The sequence below is a fragment of the Felis catus genome, chromosome D4 (genome assembly GCF_018350175.1).
Source record: "Felis catus isolate Fca126 chromosome D4, F.catus_Fca126_mat1.0, whole genome shotgun sequence".
In the NCBI taxonomy this organism is placed as follows: Eukaryota; Metazoa; Chordata; class Mammalia; order Carnivora; family Felidae; genus Felis; species Felis catus.
In genome coordinates this window covers 44,566,103-44,585,655 of record NC_058380.1, presented here as the reverse complement: position 1 = coordinate 44,585,655, position 19,553 = coordinate 44,566,103, and the positions used below count along the sequence as shown (strand labels likewise).

General features: G+C 40.8%; 1 non-coding gene and 1 pseudogene across 1 annotated transcript; one reads left to right on the top strand and one right to left on the bottom strand.

Annotated features, from left to right (window-relative positions):
• Positions 1-11,100: 11,100 nt before the first annotated feature.
• On the bottom strand, positions 11,101-11,235 carry LOC111557663. The gene has a single exon (XR_002737897.2). It is a non-coding gene; the product is annotated as a small nucleolar RNA SNORA70 (small nucleolar RNA).
• Positions 11,236-11,766: 531 nt separating this feature from the next.
• On the top strand, positions 11,767-18,268 carry LOC101083301 (annotated as a pseudogene).
• The last annotated feature ends 1,285 nt before the right edge of the window (positions 18,269-19,553 follow it).

Here is a 19,553-nt window from a genome sequence, read left to right as displayed (position 1 = left end):
ACCTAATCTCACTTAATGCTTAAATAATCCTGTGGGATTGTTATTATGTGTGCTCTGGAAGGGTCCTAAATCTGTAGATTCAACCAAAGTGACAGCCCGATGATGGAAATAATGTTACCAATGTTTCCAGGTGGTTTTCGAACTAGTCCTGTATGGTGTTCTGAAATAGTTCCCGGTATTGCCTGAAACGAGCTCCCAAAAGAGACTCTGGACTTCAGATCCCCAGGATGTTGCAAGGAAAATCAGTTAAAATCTAAAGCACAGGTTTGTGTTTTTTCGGGAAAGAATACCGGAATGATGAACGGCAAAAACGGTTAGGCAAAACTATAAAGAGTACACAAGCACTTGTTGACACAATTTAGCAGTCTATTACTTGAGGACATGCCAAAGGTTTCATTCCATTTCAGAAAGTAGTTGGAGGGCAGACCTAGGGAATCCTTTATCGTGGAGGTTTTATTATCATTCATTTGGAGAAATTTCACCCTAGGGTTTCAAGGCAAATTCACAGTGGCTTTAAATCATGCAGGCCCAAAAACGAACAAATCAGGAGCCTATCGATGCTGGAGAGGATGTGGAGAAACAGGAACCCTCTTGCACTGTTTGTGGGAATGCAAATTGGTGCAGCCGCTCTGGAAAACAGTGTGGAGTTTCCTCAAAAAATTAAAAATAGACCTACCCTATGACCCAGCAATAGCACTGCTAGGAATTTACCCAAGGGATACAGGAGTACTGATGCATAGGGGCACTTGTACCCCAATCTTCATAGCAGCACTCTCAACAACAGCCAAATTATGGAAAGAGCCTAAATGTCCATCAACTGATAAATAAAGAAATTGTGGTTTATATACACAATGGAGTACTACGTGGCAATGAGAAAGAATGAAATAGGGCCCTTTGTAGCAACATGGATGGAACTGGAGAGTGTTATGCTAAGTGAAATAAGCCATACAGAGAAAGACAGATACCATGTTTTCACTCTTATGTGGATCCTGAGAAACTTAACAGAAACCCATGGGGGGAGGGGAAGGAAAAAAAAAACAAGGTTGGAGTGGGAGAGAGCCAAAGCATAAGAGACTCTTAAAAAACTGAGAACAAACTGAGGGTTGATGGGGGGTGGGAGGGAGGAGAGGGTGGGTGATGGGTATTGAGGAGGGCACCTTTTGGGATGAGCACTGGATGTTGTATGGAAACCAATTTGACAATAAACTTCATATATTGAAAATAAATAAATAAATAAATCATGCAGACCCATATTTTCACCTGCCCCGTACAAATAATTTCATTCTGTTAAGTCCTGTAGTAAAAAAGGTGACAAAAGTGCTAATCATTGTTCATAATCAAATTCTATAAAGTGACATTGACCTAAAAACAGTAACAGTTATAAATAAAGCAGAATACAGCAATTATAAAAAGGTAGAGTAAGTATATTTTTTCAGGGTTTATCATGTGCTAGAAGCTACATATTATGTAATCTAATTTGACTCTCCCAACATTACTTAATATTACTGGTAAGGTTATCAGTAATCTATAAAAGTGAGTACCTCACAAATCAAAATAAAAAAAATTTTTTTAATGTTTAGTTTTGAGAGAGACAGAGCATGAATGGGAGAGGGGTAGACAGAGAGGGAAACACAGAATCTGAAGCAGGTTCCAGGCTCTGAGCTGTCAATGCAGAGCCTGATACGGGGCTCGAACTCATGAACTACAAGATCATGACCTAAGCCAAAGTCTGACACTTACCTGACTGAGCCACCCAGACGCCCCAGTACCTCACAAATTTAATGAAACCATTTTTCAGCATACAATAGGCCAGAATATCATCCTGAATTATTAGATTCTGTGTATATGGAAACAAAACATGCAAACTATTCAGTTAATTCCATTTTTTAAATTGAGTCAAATGACCTTGTTTCACTCCTTGCTAAAAAGAAACCTACTCGCTGAATAACTCCATTAAAAAAAAATCTTTTAGTTAATTATTTTGAGATGGTGCAGCCACCACATTTGAAAGGATCTCAACAAGCTGGGTAAGTTATATTTGGTTTGGGGGCATCTGATGTAATTATCCTCTTACTTCATACTTGACAAGAGCAGTTTATACGAGTTACCGTATGAAATTATATCAAAATCCTATGAGGTATGAATTATTCACGTTTTACAAATGAGAAAAAAGTAAAAAAAAAAAAAAGGTGAGAAAGGTTAGCTTGCTGCTGAGGTGATAGAGCAGGAAAATGGCAAAGGCAGGACCTAAGTTTGGGTGGGTCTTGCTCCAAAGTCCTTGTGTATCTTCTACTACTTTCTATAGTCAAGATGCCATTTTTCTTTAACTGAGGATAGGAAGAAACACCTTGGAATTTAATTTTTTTTTTTCAACGTTTATTTATTTTTGGGACAGAGAAAGACAGAGCATGAACAGGGGAGGGGCAGAGAGAGAGGGAGACACAGAATCGGAAACAGGCTCCAGGCTCCAAGCCATCAGCCCAGAGCCTGACGCGGGGCTCGAACTCACGGACCGCGAGATCGTGACCTGGCTGAAGTCCGACGCTTAACCGACTGCGCCACCCAGGCGCCCCACACCTTGGAATTTAAAACCACAAAATGAAATGCTTCACCAGGTGTAGGATCTGTTAGACAATTTTTTTTTTCAAATGAGGATTTTACGGGTTTCCTACATTTCTCCCTTAGGGAGTTGCAGAAGGAGCAAAGGAAAAAGCTGTGTTCGTATTGCCAAGTGATGTTACAAGAATCGTGCTGTTGCTGTGTGAACTACATGTCTACACTAGTGGCATCCTTTCAATTTTTAAAGTTCAGCTCAAAAGTCCTATTTCTATGCTAAGTACTTGAGTGATTGTCTATAGATTGGCCCAAAGCCTACCACTCTCCTCCCAGCCCCGCCCCCTGCCCCCCACCAAATCAAACTTTGCATCATTGTTTAAATAGGAAGATGTGGGTGGACACAATCTTAATCACCTTGATGTTAATTTTAATAAAAATAAAATGGTTTGACGGGCATTGGATTAAGTGTTGCATTTCACTCTTGTTCTGGCTCTTAATGTCTAAAACTTTGGCGACTTATTTAATTTCTCTGAGCCTCAATTCTACTATCCAGAAGCATTTCTCAAACTCTATTTTTTAAATTCCCAATCCATTTGAGGAAAAACTTTCGTAAAATGCATGAAAATTAATTACCAGGAAAACGAAACAGAAAACATATAAAGTATATGCTCATTTCTTTAAGATTATTAGATTCAACAGGTAAAACATTGCTCTGTTAAAAGTTTCTGTTAAAATTGCTCACTCTCAATTTCTCTTCTCAATTTCCAATTTCACTAAGGCCTGAAAAGAGTTCATAGCCTGCCATCAGTCCAGGAACTGCATTTTGAATCTCATTGCTCATTAAAATTAAGGACAGGGTCGTATGGATGGCTCAGTTGGTTAAGTGTCTGACCCTTGATTTTGGCTCATGTCATGATCACACAGTTCTTGAGTTTGAGCCCCGCTTCAGGCTCTGTGCTGACAGTGTGGAGCCTGCTTGGGATTCTCGCTTTCCCTCTCTCTCTACCCCTCCCCTACTCATGCTCTAAATCTCTCTCTCTCTCTCTCAAAATAAACAAACATTTAAAAAATAAATAAAATTAAAGATAAAAATGTCCTTAATCATTAAAGGGTTGCTGCCAGAATTCAATGATAATGTATGTGAAATGCTTAGAATAGCACCTAGTAAGTACAAAGCATGAGCAAATTCTACTCTCTGCCATAAAATTAAACCCAGAACCTCTAAGGAAACAGCACCAGGTAGAGAATATCCTGGCACAAGTGCATGAGATGAAGCTCCTAAGGACACTTGACCTTGCCCCCAACTTGACCTTCCCATCGGGATTATCTTTTGCTTTCTCACTCCAGCTCTACCTAGTCCTTTCCTGCTGCCACCAGGACACTGGCCTCATGGTGGGATGAAATTCCTTCCTGTTTAGAGTCAGAAACAGAGTGTAAGGGCTAACAACAACTGAGCTCACAAAATATGAAGTCTCATCTCAACCCAACCTGTCTGCTGTTTGGTTCCCTAGGCCCTGAGGCAGAGGCCCTTGAGCCAAATTGGTGACTACCCAGCTCTATTCTTTATTTGTCTTTGGCAAGTTATTTAATAGCTCTGGGCTTCAGTTTCCTCATGTATAAAATGGGGAAAAAGTAATGCCTTATAGGGCTGCTATGAAGATTAAATGAGCTACTCTATGTCAAGAGCAGAGTATAGCACCTGGGACATCAGAAGCAATCTGCTCAGTAAAGGGTCACACGCCATCATCGTCATCATCATGGTCACCTGGAAACCCCTGAACCCTTCACTTCGCAGCTCCTGGTCAGTCAGTCCCTACAAAGCGAAGTCATTCTGAATGGACCCTAGAGAAATACCTTCCTAGACAAGAGGTCCTGCCTAGGAGAGATCCTGCCATGTCACTCACCTGACTATGACCCTGATCCTTAGATTTCATTGCCACTTGGAGAGATACTCCTTTTCCTTGAGTGATTGGTAGAGAAATAAGCTTGCCTCTGACATGAAAATCCTCCCCCTTCTTCCCTGGCTGTGGTGTGCCCCTCAGGGGCCACAGTCGATCTGAACACAAATCTTTACTGTCACTTTCATACAACATGCCATTCAACTCACAATGTGTTTTGATATCCAGAAACCATTTCCTAACTGTGGGTTTTGTATCAGTTATCTAGTCCCACAGTGACACTGCCTAACAAACTACCACAAACCACACAACAGTAAACATCTATTACTCATGCATCTGAGAGGTGTGCTCAGAAGCTATGCTGATCTTGGCTCGGCTAAGGGCAAATTCTACTCTTAGAATCTTGCCGGTCTTGGTTGGACCTGCTCATGTGTGCGGGGATCGTCTGGTTGCTGACTCAGCTAGGATGGTCTCAGCTGGAGTGGCTGGGGTGACTTAGCTCTGTTGTGGGTCTCATCCTCCAGCAGGCTAACACAGACATGGTCTCATGGCTGTGGCAGAAAACAAGAACAAGGGGAAACTTAAACACTTCTCAGGTCTCTACCTGCAGCACATTTTGTTAATCAGCTTGGCCAAAGCAGGTCACGGAGCTAAGTCCAGGATAGTAGTGGAATAGCACTATGCTGTTAGATGGCAATTGGCAAGGGTACTGTGCTCATTAAGTGTTTGTTTTGCCTTCCATTTCTTTATATTCCTGCCTGATCAGATCAGGAAAACCACTTGCCAATTCATATTACCAACTCAGGACCCCGTGTCAAGCCAAGATTTTATTGAATGTACACTCTAGGATTCGGTTTGTTTGTTTGTTTTAATGGAATCTGTAGGGTACTTTTCTTTCTTTTCCCCACTAGGCAGAAAAGTAGCAAAAGAAAACATTCATTTTTAATAATGGATATCTGAACATTTCATGTCATAATCCCTAGGATGACTTATAGCTTCTATGGGGACCAGTCTTCATCCCATGGTATTATGCTAGTCTCAACAAATGAATTTCACACACAAGGAATAATACTCAAATAGCTACTTATTAGAGTTGAATGCTTTTCTCATAAAACTTGCAAAATATAAAACGAGCTTTCCTACCGTAGGTAGACTCTAGGGAGATTTCCTGTGTTCGTGATTTGATATTTTCCTTCAAATGAAAAAATACTGTATTTTCTTTCTGACAGTGTTTCCGAACTAAATGCAGGATTACTATTTCCATTTCTGGAGGAGCAAAATTATTTTCACTTGCATGAAACTTCTCAGATGACATCTTGGTCAAAGGGAAGTGTGAAGTCCTCTTATTATCAGTTAACTCTCCAATTAGTGACTTTGTGGGAAGGTCCCTGGGCAGCAGCAATGATTTCAGAATGGGCCCTTCCACTGTAAGAGCAAAATTAGAACCTCCTCAGTGCCCCAGCAATAAGCATATATGTGATTGTGCGTGGAGGGAGGGCAGGGCAATGACAAGGAGCAGAGTTCATCGTTTGTGCTAAACACGGTCAGGTGGATAATTCATCATAAAGATGTATGAAGCAAGTCAACAGAGGTGTGTAACAATGGGATCATGGCAGTGCATAGAGCCCCTTCTGCTCTTCCCCGTCTTTAGGTCACTGACCTTACATCCTTGCACAAAACTTGGACTCTGCGGTCAGACAGCCTTGGGTTTATATTTTAACCAGACCATTTACCAACTCTGTGACCTTGAAAATTTTACATGATTTCTGTGAACTTGTGGTCACTCACATGAGAATACGTTTCATACCTGTACAGTGACACCTGACACACAGAAAGTCACTTAATAGGACTTTCCTACCATCCCCAATACATCTCCTCTCCCCTTTCTGTTCCAACCTCCTCCCCCACCCCATTCTTGTCCTTTTCTCCCCACCTTCACCTCAAGCCTCACAAGCATTGCTTATGCCAGAAAGAGAAAGACACGAAAAGTAGCGACATCTTGAATTTGAAGCTGAAATTTTCCATCAGCGTCTCTGCAGAAAAGCAGTCATGTGCTTAAAGTGGAGACACCTAAAGAAAGGAGGAGGGAGCAGAGAGTTTCATCCTGAGGAGAAGGGGAAGTGTGGAATTTTTAGTATTTCATGGGTGGGAGACCTAGGCTTTCAGTGAGAAAGGGAGTGAGACTGAAATTACTTTGATTTTCATGGAAATTATCATTTGACTTTGATCTTGAGAGAATGTCACTGAGCCAAATGCTGAAGTTTAGGTTTTGGGGGAGGGATTTGGGGGAGGTTGTGGAGGGCTGTGAGAAAGAAGAGATGAAAAAAAGGAGATTTCATTCTGAGAGGAATAATTGTGTGTGTGTGTGTGTGTGTGTGTGTGTGTGTGTGTGTGCGTGCGCCTCAGGAGCAATGTGTGGGGGGTGTGTGGATGCAGGAACAGGGAATCCCCTTTTTTTCTTGTAAGGAATTCAAGTTTAAAACAGAAAAAGTCTTAGAGAAGCTAAGATAATACTGTCCTTAAAACACAGGGAAAAAAGTGGAATTGAAGAATGTCTAGTAAAACAAGGGCTACAAACCTTTTATTATCATATTTGTGGCTTCTGGGGTATGACTTTAATACCATCTTTTAAGATGTTGCTCACTTAAAGCAATTGTGTCTAATTATAAGTTAAATAAAAAACCTATCCCAAGTATTTTTCTACCTTCAAGTCATTTTCCATTTAAGGATATTATTTCCTTGAAGAAACTCGTGTCCTTGAGAGGAATGCATACTTTAAGTATTTCCACACCTGAAGAGATCTACTAATCATGAAAAGTAACATGAAGATAAAAAGCAGTGTGCTGTAGCTGCAGGCTTAGCACAACTGGCTGTGTGACCTTGGGTGAAGTCATTGACTTCTCTGAGCCTTAACTCCTTCATGTGGATTACATCAAATGGAAAGGTCCTTCCATTCTAAAAGTTATCATAAGCAGTCTGGAGGTGACTAAAGTTAAAACAAAGTTAATATGAACTATAAGAAATCCATCCACTTCTTCAAGACTGTGGAGCTTAATTCCATAAGCAAATTATATTTGCAAAGATATACTCAACAAGGGGTTAATATCCAACATATGTAAAGAAATTATACAACTCAACATCAAAACAAACAAACACCCAAATAATCTGATTATTTGCTCATCAATAAAATGGACATTATAGTGGTGTCTATCCTGTTAGGCTTGTTTTGAGGTTTACATGCAAAAATGTTTGTGAAGAGCTTAGCATAGGGACCGGCACTTAGGAAGTGATCCAAGAATAGAGGTTAAACGAGAAAATAACAAGGGAAGCGGCTGTGCTCAGAGTCCGATCACTCCCTGAGATCCCATTTCGATACTGTGGGGTCCCCCGTGTGTTTCAAGGGACAACGTAAAACAGAGTTAGCAAAACAAAGATGAGATCAGGAGGACGGGGTGGGGGAGGATGATAACAGCTCCAGGCTCTGCTCAAAGTGCTTTATCTGTATTAACTCATTTAATCCATATGCCGATCCTACAAGGTAGATAAAATTATCATCCCTATTTTATAGATGAGGAATCTGAGACAGAGAGAGGTTAAGTGATTTGCTCAATGCCACAGAGCTCATAAAGATCACTCTCACTTCAGTGAAGTTGGACATGGACACTGTCCCTAACATATCTGGAAAAAACAACAGAAAATTACTTCTATCCTAGCCTTTTTGGTTTTTCATGGGTGCTTAGAAAGTTGGCTGAATAATGTGTAAGCCTGACTTATCCCCCAAAGTTCTATGCCTGCATCTATGCCCGTTTCTTCCCACCTGGTGCTAATGAACACGGAAAATAAGATCTCAACATTTGTCTAATGATGTTAACTAACACCATGCAGGGGGCAGCGATTATAAGGGGGGGCTGTGCTGCTGCTTCAGCAAGCAGGTGGTAGAAACTCTTCATGAAGATTGCATACAGATTATAGCATTTTGGTGTGTTTTATGATGAAATTTGCCAAGGGTTCAAAACCTTTTCCAACTGGCTCATTTATCCTCAGCACTAATAGAGAGGCTTGATGTAAAGAACTAGAAGCATGGGATGAACTAAGTATAAATTGCATTAGGGCTAACCACACGTTGGAGGACCGACTCAGAATGCTAATGAGTGAAGCTTCTGTGATGCTCTTTATGAAAGAAAATCTACAGGAGGCAAAAGATGGACTCAGCCGACCAATTCTGAGTAAATCTACTGGCGTAGATTGAGACTTTTTTTTATAGTGGGGAATGAGAACTTTGCTAAGAATTAGGAACTATATACACCTAGTTGTATGTGTAAACGGACATGTGAACTTGTTGAAAGACTGGATATGGTTAAGAAAGAAAATGGTGAGCTGCTTTCTGTCCTGAGAGGAGCAATTTATTCATGCTAATGCTGGGAGATGAACTATTATTGAAAAATGGTTTAATAACAGTGGAACAACCTATGATTTATTCCAGGAAAATAGAATGAGGAGGAAAAATTCTTATTCTGTTCTGCTTCGTATGCTTCACAAGGTCATGCTAAGTGTATATGTTAATTTTTTTTTCACTCATGGTTGTAGCAAGCATATTCAAATTCAATTAAATATATGTTTGCTAAATACAAAAATAAGGCAAGTAGAAATGATCAAAAACCTACCTCATCATTTTCGGGGAAATTTTCCAGGCTTAAGAAGGAAAATTTGCCTCATGGCAATTTCAAAAGCTTTAAGGTTTTTGTGTATAGTCCTTTCTGTTCAGCTTTTTCTTGGTAATTTCTTTTACTAATTCAATTGCTTAAGAGGGAAGAATTTGAATTCAAAATTCCAAGTTGTCAGCAATCATATTCACACACCATTTTGTTAGTCTGCAGACCTACTTTTTGTTTGAATTTAGAAGTTTGTTTTTAACCATAATCCAATATTTTCCTGTGGTTATTTTTCCTTCTAGAATGTTGAACCTGTATGTCATTTTCCTGAACGACAGAGAGTTAAGAGTGACGTGTTTGTTAGTGAGGATGTTCTTCAAATGTGGCAAATTTTAAGCCCAACTTCCCTAACTTTCCAACAAGAAGAATATTTAAAATATCTCAGGGATGACTGCATTTTTTTCTGTTTGTGATTTGAATTTCTTTTTAATGGCAGACACTGATTTCTTATAGTTTGAGCTTATCCAAGAGATGTTAATGGCTCTGAGGATACTGAAGTGCTCTTTGTGTTCATACTTGCTCGTCATTGAACAAGGCTGCCTTTTCATTTGAAGCAAAAGAAGTTCATTTATACACCGTTATTATATGCACACAAATGCTATTATGGGCATGCAGACACAGGGGTCCAACTCTATTCTTAATTATTCATGCTAGTGGAAGGGAGGCAGAGACAAACAGAGCTATACACAATCCCAGACCTTTAAATATTTTAGTTTAGAATGTCCTGCTTGACTTTCCCCTGGAACTGGAAATTTTGCTGAAATGCTATATGAACATGCAAGTATTTCATAGACACCTGCTGTATACAGATTTCTAAGTGCCAGGGGACATTACAAGATATAAAAAGAATCCCAGGTAAATAATTTGCTGAGAGAATGAGGCAATCAAAAGGAGGGATAAACTTATACTTGTGATGCTATCTAGACAGAAAAAAGGCAGTCATAGGTCAACTCATATCAAGTAATGGCCAGAATAAAATTGTGGTGGTAAGGCGGTAAAGTATAAAGCAAGCTTTTTGAGTGAAACGTGTCTTGACTCCAGAGTTGAAGGGGCTAGGGGCTATAGTTTTAAGGAACAGAGAAGCATTCCAGAACTCCAGGAAATTGCAGAGAAGAAAGCCAAGGTAAAGTCACGGCTTTCTGGTTCCAGGACAAGTTGTGGTAAGTGACTTGCCAAATCACAGTGTGTCAGTGGCAGAATAGGGGCTAAAATTCCTGTTTCCTGGCCCCTCATTCAGTGAAGGGATAGGGTCCTGGTCTTCTTTAATTGGATTAAATCTCATTTCTCCGTGGAAGAGTTTTGACTATTTTGACTATGGCCATGTAAGACACATGGTTAAATCAAGTTTATTGACTTGAATAACTGGGATTTAAACCCATAGCTACACACCAAGCCAGCCAATGTTCCAGTCACATTAAACAGTTTGTTCTTCATCACATTCTCCTTGCATATTTTCTTCAGATCTGGCATTCAGCTGGAATGCATCAATATGATAGTAAGTTATTAAAAATTTTTTTTTGACAGGAACTAGGATTTATTGGTGGGCGTGAATAAGAAGGGAGTAGGGCCGAGGTTCTCATGAGTGCAGAACCTGCCGTTTGTCCAGGGGGCCATGATTAGGGATATTTGACCCCACAGCCATCGGGGATAAGATGCTTGTCAGCCACCATCTCTTCAAATTCATCCACGTTAAACTTAGTAAAGCCCCACTTGGAAATGTGGATCTTTTGGTGGCCAGAGAACTTGAACTTGGCCCTACATAGTGCCTCAATCACACGCTCCTTGATCTGCAGGTGGGTACAGACGGACAAGATGACTTGGCCAAAGTGGACTCTGGCCACTGCACCCTGGGGCTTCCTAACGGCATCCCACATACCTGCCTGGAGCCTAGATTGGGGATAGCATGAGGTCAGACATCAATGTCCCCTGAAAAGGACTGTCTCCAAGGTTCCATAGGGCAACCCACCCAATCACCAGGCTGCATACACTACTAAGGAGGCTACTGTTTGCAGCCCTTGCACACTGGGCCCCCAAGGGGAAAAAGCACAAGTTATTAAAATATAAAACACTCTGTTCCAGTTGGGAAATAACCACATTTTTGATGGGCCCCCAAATGCTCTTAACCACCATAAGACCCACTCAGACATCTCCTCAGATAGTTTCCATAATTTAGTAATTAGAGGGGAACAGCCAGGACCCTTGAAGACCCTGCTTCGGCACTACAGCCAGCATTCATTCTGATTCGTCATGTACCAATGGTATGCCAGTGGTTAAGAATTGTATTAGTCCTAGATTTTTCCCTTCCATGTTTTTGTTCATACTATTTTTTCTGCCTTGAATGTTCGCTCTCTTTTCATCTGTTCACCTCGTACCTTGTGCATGTCACAAGGAACTGGCTTACACAACCGTGGAAGTTGGAGAAGCAGTCGCTATAAGGCTGTCATCTGAGGCTGGAGCTTAAAGTGCATGTGGCAGGCAGTCAGGAAGGCTGGCACCCCAAGCAGAAGGAAAGGTCAAAACCTTGTGTAATCCTGCCTCTCACCTTGGTGATGAGAGTATTCCTCAGAAGCCAAAAGCCTTTATCACAGAGCTAAACATACATGGCTGGCCCGGAAGTGAGAAATGCTAAAGGAGGATGCAGGGTGAGGGTGAAGCAATCACAGACCCAGCCGCTGCATCACGCCAGCAAGGTAAGTTGGCAGATCAGCAGTGACTTGTGTGTATTACAAATTGGCTGCTGCTTTCCTTCTGCCATTAGGGATAATCTCCCTCGTGCTTTACCCTAAATAGCAACGTAAAAGAGTGGGCATTCTGGGGAATGTAGTTCAGTCTAGCCAAGTTGACGCCTGAGAAAGCCATCACACCTTGGTATCGAGGCACAAGTCAAGTGCCATCTCCTCCCTATGTCCCTCTTTCTTCTGGCAAGGCTGGAAGTTCTCATTCTCTCCTCTGAGTCCCCAAATCCCACTATCAAAACCATATGGTGGCATTTAACAGGTACCTAGCATTTTCACTGTTAGTCTGCCCACAGTATTTCCACCACTAGACTGTAAGCTCCCCAAAGTTAGGATCTGAAGGTAATTATACTACTTGACACATAGTGAGGAGTTCATAAACATTCATGGAATGATGAACTAACTAACCTGACATTGAGATACTATGCGAAGATTCAAGGGTTGTGTATCCACTATCTATTCCTACAGACCAAATCATCCCCAAAACTTAGCAGCTTGAAACTACCGTTATCATCTCAGTTTCTGAGAGTCATGAATCCAAGAGCAGCTTAGCTGGGTCGTTCTGGCTCAGGGTCTCTGGTGAAGTCACAGTCAAACTATTGCCTGTGGCTGTAGTCATTTGAAGGGGCTGTAGGATCAGTTTCCAATCTCACTTATTTGGTTAGTGACAAAAGGCTTTACTTCTTCATCACATGAGCCTCTCCATGGGTCTACTCACAACATGGTAACTGACTTCTCCCAGAGCAAGGGATCCAAAAGAGAGGTGGTGCCACACTGCCTTTTATGATCACACATTGTGATTTCCACCTTATTCTCTTAGTTAGAAGTGAGTCACTAAGTACAGCCCACACTCAACAGGAGGAGGGAATTACACAGAAGGTGAATACCACGAGGTTTTGATCATTAGTGGCCATCTTGAAGGCTGCCTCAAACAAGTGGAGAAAAAGTAAGACTTTAGGCAGGAGACCATGCCATAGAGTTCTTTCGCTGAACTAAAAATATTAAACTCACTCCCCACTACTTGGTGTGTAGAGTCATATTCTTTCCACCCCCACCCCTTTATTCACTTTTTTTTTTTTGGTAAAGTCTACTCACTGAAAATAGGCCTTTAATGTCAAGCCAAAGATTGGATTTGTGGAAATACTTTCAAAGAATGAGGAGAGGGAATCCAACTTGGATCTAAGCTTGCTCTACAAAAATGATTGCCTTTGCTGCAGCCAAGTTTGATTTAGCCTCTAGAAAATACTGATGAGCAAAGTAACAGCAGTTTTGATTTCACACACACACCATCCTGAGTTTGTCTCATCAAAATAGATATTGTAACCTAGTCTAGAAAGCTCCACTCTACCTTAGCAGTTGGACAATAATAGATACATACGTTGGGTGGCTAATATAGCCAATAATTTATTGAGCATTTACTAAGCACCAGGCATTGTGCTAAGGCCTTTACATGTATTATCACACTTAATTCTCAATCATATGAGGTAGGTGTTATTATTCCTCCAATTTTTTTACAGGTGAGTAAATGGTAGCTTAGAGAGATTATAGGACTTAGAAGTTTAGAGACATTACCTATCTAAGCTCACACAGCTGGCTGGTACCAGGCCTAGAACTCTCCATTCTTCAATGCCTCATTACCCTGCTGTCATCATACTTCTATGAGACGCTAGGTGCTCGGGTAGGTATATTCACTGCTTGCTATTCTCAGTAACCTTTTGAGGTAGGTATTATTTTCCTCATTTTGTGGATGAGAAACTAAAGTTCAAAGAAGAGGTCACTTGCGTTAGCCTACACTATTAACATACCAGCAGCCCAGATCACACCCCACCACTGCGTGACTCGAAAGTCTGTGCTCCTTCTATCACCTTTATTGCCATCTAGCTCAGTGGTTTTCAACTTGCAGATCATAACCTATGAGTGCACAGTGAAGTCAATGAAGGTGTCCCAACCAGCATTTAAAATACTGAAGTGGATATTTCTGTTTTTAATGTTTTGAGGAACCTCCATACTGTCTTCCAGTGTCTGCACCAATTTACATTCCCACCAACAGTGCAGGAGAGATCCTTTATCTCCACATCCTCACCGACACTTGTTATTTCTTTTCTTTGATTCTAGCCATTCTGATAGGTATGAGGTTATATCTTGTTGCGGTTTTGATTTATGTTTCTCTGATGACCTGTGATGTTGAGCGTCTTTTCATGTGTCTGCTGGCCATCTGGGTGTCTTCTTTGCAGAACTGTCTGTTCAGGTCTTCTGTCCATTATTAATCAGATTATTTGTGGTTTTTCTGATGTGGAGTTTTATAATTTATGTATTTTGAATATTAGCCCCTTATTCGATAGATCTTTGCAAATATCTTCTCCCATTCAGTAGGTTGTCTTTTTGTTTTGTTGATAGTTTCCTTTGCTGTGCAGAAGCATTTTATTTTGATGTAGTCCCAATTGTTTATTCTCACTTTTGTTTCCCTTGCCTCAGGAGACATAACTAGAAAAATGTTACTATAGCTGATGTTACATGCCTATGTTGTCTGCTAGGAGTTTAATGGCTTCAAGTCTCACATTTAGGTCTTTAATCCATTTTGAGCTTATTTTTGTATATAGAGTAAGAAAGTAAAACAGTATGGATGTTCCTCAAAAAATTAAAAATAGAAATACCATATGATCTTGTAACTCCACTACTAGGTATTTACCCAAAGAAAATGAAAACACTAATTTGAAAAGATATATGGACCCCTATGTTTATTTCAGCATTATCTATAATAGCCAAGATATGGAAGCAGCCCAAGTGTCTAAAGATAGATGAATGGATAAAGAAGATGTGGTACATTTGCACACAGGAATATTATGCAGCCATAAAAAGAACAAAATCTTGTCATTTGCAACAACAAGGATGGACCTAGAGAGTATAATGCTAAGTGAAATAAGTCAGACAGAGAAAGACAAATACCAGATGATTTCACTCGTATGTACAGTCTAAAAAACAAATGAATAAACAAACAAAAAGCAGAATCACTGCTTGAATAAACAATCAAAAAGCAGAAACTCTGATGGTTTCCAGAGAGGAGGGAATTGGGGGGGGGCATAGGTGAAGAAGAGTGGGAGACACAGTCTTCCTGTTATGGAATGACTGAGTCACAGGAATAAAAGTTACAGCATAGGGAATATAGTCAATGGTACTGTAATGGTGTTGCATGGTGACAGAGGATAGCTACACTTGTGGTGAACATAACATAATGTATTGAGTCGAATCACCATTGTACACTAGAAACTAATGTCACATTTTGTGCCAACTATATTCAAAAAAAATATTGGAGTAAAATAGAATGGAAGGGAAGGAGAAGGGAAGAGAAGAAAAAGAAATGGAAAATATTCGTGTGCATCACACATAGTAACAATAAGCATTGCTTAATGAAAGCTTTATTTCAGTTATGCACATATGTATGTGTGATTGTGTGTGTGTGTGTGTGTGTGTGTGTGTGCGTGTGTAAAATGTGTTTCTTACTTTGGTTGCCACCAAAAGTATTGGAAAGCCCCTTTCCTAGCTACTCCATCTATTCTTAAGGTCACTGTCAAAGGATAAGCACTGAGGTTTTAATGATAGCTTACCTTCATTGTACACACTTTCTTCTGGTCCTAACCACTTAGAAATGGGCAGTTACAATTCTTGATCCACTTCCCAGTGCCCTTTTCACTAAAATAAAATTGTTAAAGGAAACCATATGCAATTGGTTAACATGATCTCAACTTACCAGCTTTGTGACCTTTGCTGAGTTACTTGACCTTTCTAAAGGTAGCCTCCCTGAGTTTTACTTTTCCCATCCTTAATGTTGGGTAATTATGTACTCACTCATGTTGCAAGGATTGACTGAAATCATGTGAACTTCTTAGCATAGTTCCTGATACAACAATTCTTGAATAAGCACCAGCTATTATTACATTATCTACACAGACTGGAGGAGTCTCCGTTGAGAGTCTCACATTTAAGGAAATAAAGGGGTAAGGAGGGAAATGTATTCTTCTCCAGCCTTGAACCCTCCAACTCCATGAACACAAATTAACATAAGTTTCCATTCTTTCAACTCATTTATCAAATATATCAAATACTTATTGAATTCCTACTATGCACAGAGACTGGGCTTACTTACAATAACATGAGATTTTAAAGGTAAGACCCAAATTTATAGATGCTTCTTAAAGTTAAGGTATGTTAGAAAAGCAGAGTGATAAATCACTTTGGCACCTTATTTTATGATTGTGGACAAGAGTGATCATCACTTAACTCTTACATGTAAGCTCTGTCAAATGAACTTGAGCGATAATAGCCTCATTTTTTAAAGCTATGTCCACATGGCATCTGATTGATTGAATCGGAGGTCCCCACTTTCCATTTTTATAGCTTAGTTCCTTCTCTCTACATGCCACAATCAGAAGGATTGATTTTCCTTGTACATTGTCTTTTCTTCTCTCCAATCCCCAGGTCCCTCTTTTTCGCTCCCATACCCTTCCCTGACCACTGATTTTCCTCCCCTGTTCTGCCAATTATCTCCAGCCCTGAGCTAGGAGAACCACATTTTTCCCCATACACATTTTCCATGAGAGTTAGATTAGCAAGAATCAAAGTGTAGGTCTTAGGGGAAAAGAGCCACAGTAAAAGGCCACTGGTTTCTAATTCTATGCCACACATCTTTGCTTTTGGGGGCAGGGAGCTTACCACACAAAAGTTGCCTTTGTGTACTTAAGCTGCATATGTATAACTTAACACTCCTTCCCAAAGGGTCTGCATACAAAAGAGCAAGGCCTCAAAACTACTGGTTGACTTTCACTGAACATAAAAATGATGACATTTTAGCCTCTATTAGCTATTAAAAAGTCACAAGCAGTAATGTTTACACTTGTGTGCCCCTTTAAACTTCACAAAATATTTTCACTCATATTTTCTTTTACTTCACCTACTTATGCCTCCAGTGCCTCCTAAAGCCAATAAGAACAAGGATTATTTGATGTTACAAGAAACTTCCCTGTGAAGTAGACAGAACAAATATTTTATTCTCCTTTTTCAGACAAGAAAACTGAAGTCCAGAGAGATTGTATCTTGCCCAATTTCATGTCGCTCCTAAAGAGGGAGGTTAATACTGGAGTCAGAGACTTGGGGCAGCCAGCCCTTGTGGATCAGTGCCTGAGACTCAGACACATTCCGACATTCCGTGTCCTGCCTACTTGGGTCATGTATCACTTGGGTACAACTGCACCACTTCTTACAGATCTGGGTATTAGAAGTCCTTTAGTGATAGAGCTCAGGCCTCTGGCAGCCCCATAATGGTGAAAAAACAGAACCTCTGGGTAGATTTTTCAAGGAAGCTTTGCTATTGCAGCAGCCGGACAATGTTCCTTGTTAATATTTGTCAGCATGATGGCCATATCATTTCACTGTGGTGACAGAGACTCAGGTCCAGAGTCTATCTAGTTAAAACACCTGGATTCCAGTCTTTCAATGGCTTTGAGAGGGCCCAAAGGGCCTGCTCTTGAGCCTGGTAGGCTTCTAGACAAGATGATCTTCCCCATGGATGTACTGCTAGGCAGTCAGGCATGAGGATGCCCTCAAGAACACTACACCATGGCTCCTCTTCCATCAGTCATGGGCAGCATCCCCGGAAAGCCAGTGATTCCAAAGCCCAAGTATCAGGACCTTGACAAGATGGATTAAGAGGAGGACAGTATGACCTTCCCTGCCATGACCCTTTGGCATTGATAGTGTGAACAAGGACCCAGTGACAAATGCTAGAGCTACCCATGCCATCATGAATTCTCTGATCACAGAGCAGACCCAGAGGAGCATTCAGTGTTTTGAGCAAAAAGCAGGGCAGAGAGATGCTGAATGCATACTCCACAAAGGCCTTCCCACCAAGGAGATCAAGTACCTCCAAGCAGAAGCTCATCATACATGAAAGCTACACAGTGAAGAGATAAAAGTAGAGAGGCAGGCTGCATCAGCCAGTTTCACCCCCCAGTTCCCCCTAAGCAGAAACCCAGAGACTGGGACACTTCTGGTTCTTCCATAGCCTTACCTGGCCCAATCCTAGCACCATGGATTCTGGAAGTAGGGAATATAGAAACTCATCAGATAAATACAGTTTCTTTGAACTAAGTCCCCTCCAAAAGTTTGATTTGGATTTTGCCACTCAGGCACACAAAAGGGGACCAGATGCCCTTTCCAGTGAAACTGGTCCAGACCCAGGCCACTTGCATGGCTGAGGATCCAGCAACATTCAAGCAACTCAAGATGGACATCCCAATTATAAAAGGAAAGAAACAAATGCCACAGACCCATAATCTTAAACTTGAATGTGCTTGTGCCTACTAGGTTCTAGGGCTCTTTCTATTCTAGGGACTCTGTATAGAGAGCGTCTCCTTCCTTATTTCCCTGGAATGAATATATTTTTTTTAAGTAAACTCTATACTCAACATGGGGCTTGAACTCAACCCCAAGATCAAGAGTCACATGCTCTTCCAACTGAGCCAGCCAGACACCCTTGTACTGCTCTAATTTAAAGTCTGATGAAATGATCTTAGCAGTGATGTTGGGGGCGGGGGGGGGGGGGACTTCATTACCTACTTTCATAACATTTGACTTAAAAAATATTTTTTTAGGGGCACCTGAGTGGTTCAGTCAGTTAAGCGTCCGACTTCGGCTCAGGTCATGATCTCACAATGTGTGGGTTTGAGCCCCGCGTTGGACTCTGTGCTGACAGCTCAGAGCCTGAAGCCTGCTTCGGATTCTGTGTCTCCCTCTCTCTCTGCCCCCGTCTCCCCCCAGCACGTTCTCAGTCTCTCTTTCTCCCTCTGGTAATAAAATAAAATAAAATAAAATAAACATTAAAAAAAATTTTTAATGTTTATTTTTGAGACAGAGAGAGACAGAGCATGAGCAGAGGAGGGTAGAGAGAGAGAGGGATACACGGAATCCTAAGCAGGCTCCAGGCTCTGAGCTGTCAGCAGAGAGCCCAACGCAGGGCTCAAACTCACAAGCTGTGAGATCATGACCTGAGCCGAAGTCGGATGCCCAACCGACTAAGACACACAGGCACCCCTCATATCATTCAACTTAAACAAGAACTTTGATCATTGTTTATTACATACATAATATTTGTGTTGTTCCAAAACCTAGGATTTTTTAATCCCTTTACTGCTGCAAATGCTCCTAAAAAGCACAGGCAAATCATACAGATGTTCATTAACTGGTTTAGACAATTTTGACCTTCTTGATCCTGTGCTCCTATACAAAATAAGATTTGGTTGCATTGTTTCCCACAAAGAATGAGTTGGATGTTAAAATGTTGATATCACCCAAAGCAATCTACAAATTCAATGCAATCTTTATCAAAATAACACTAGCATTCTGCACAGAGCTACAACAAATAATTCTAAAATTTGTATGGAACCAGAAAAGACTCTGAATAGCCAAAGGAATCCTGAAAAAGAAAACCAAAGCTGGAGGCATCATAATTCTGGACTTCAAGCTGTATTACAAAGCTTTAATCAACAAGACAGTATGGTACTGGCACACAAACAGACACATAATCTTTGACAAAGCAGGAAAGAATATCCAATGGAATAAAGACAGTCTCTTCAGCAAACGGTGTTGGGAAAACTGCA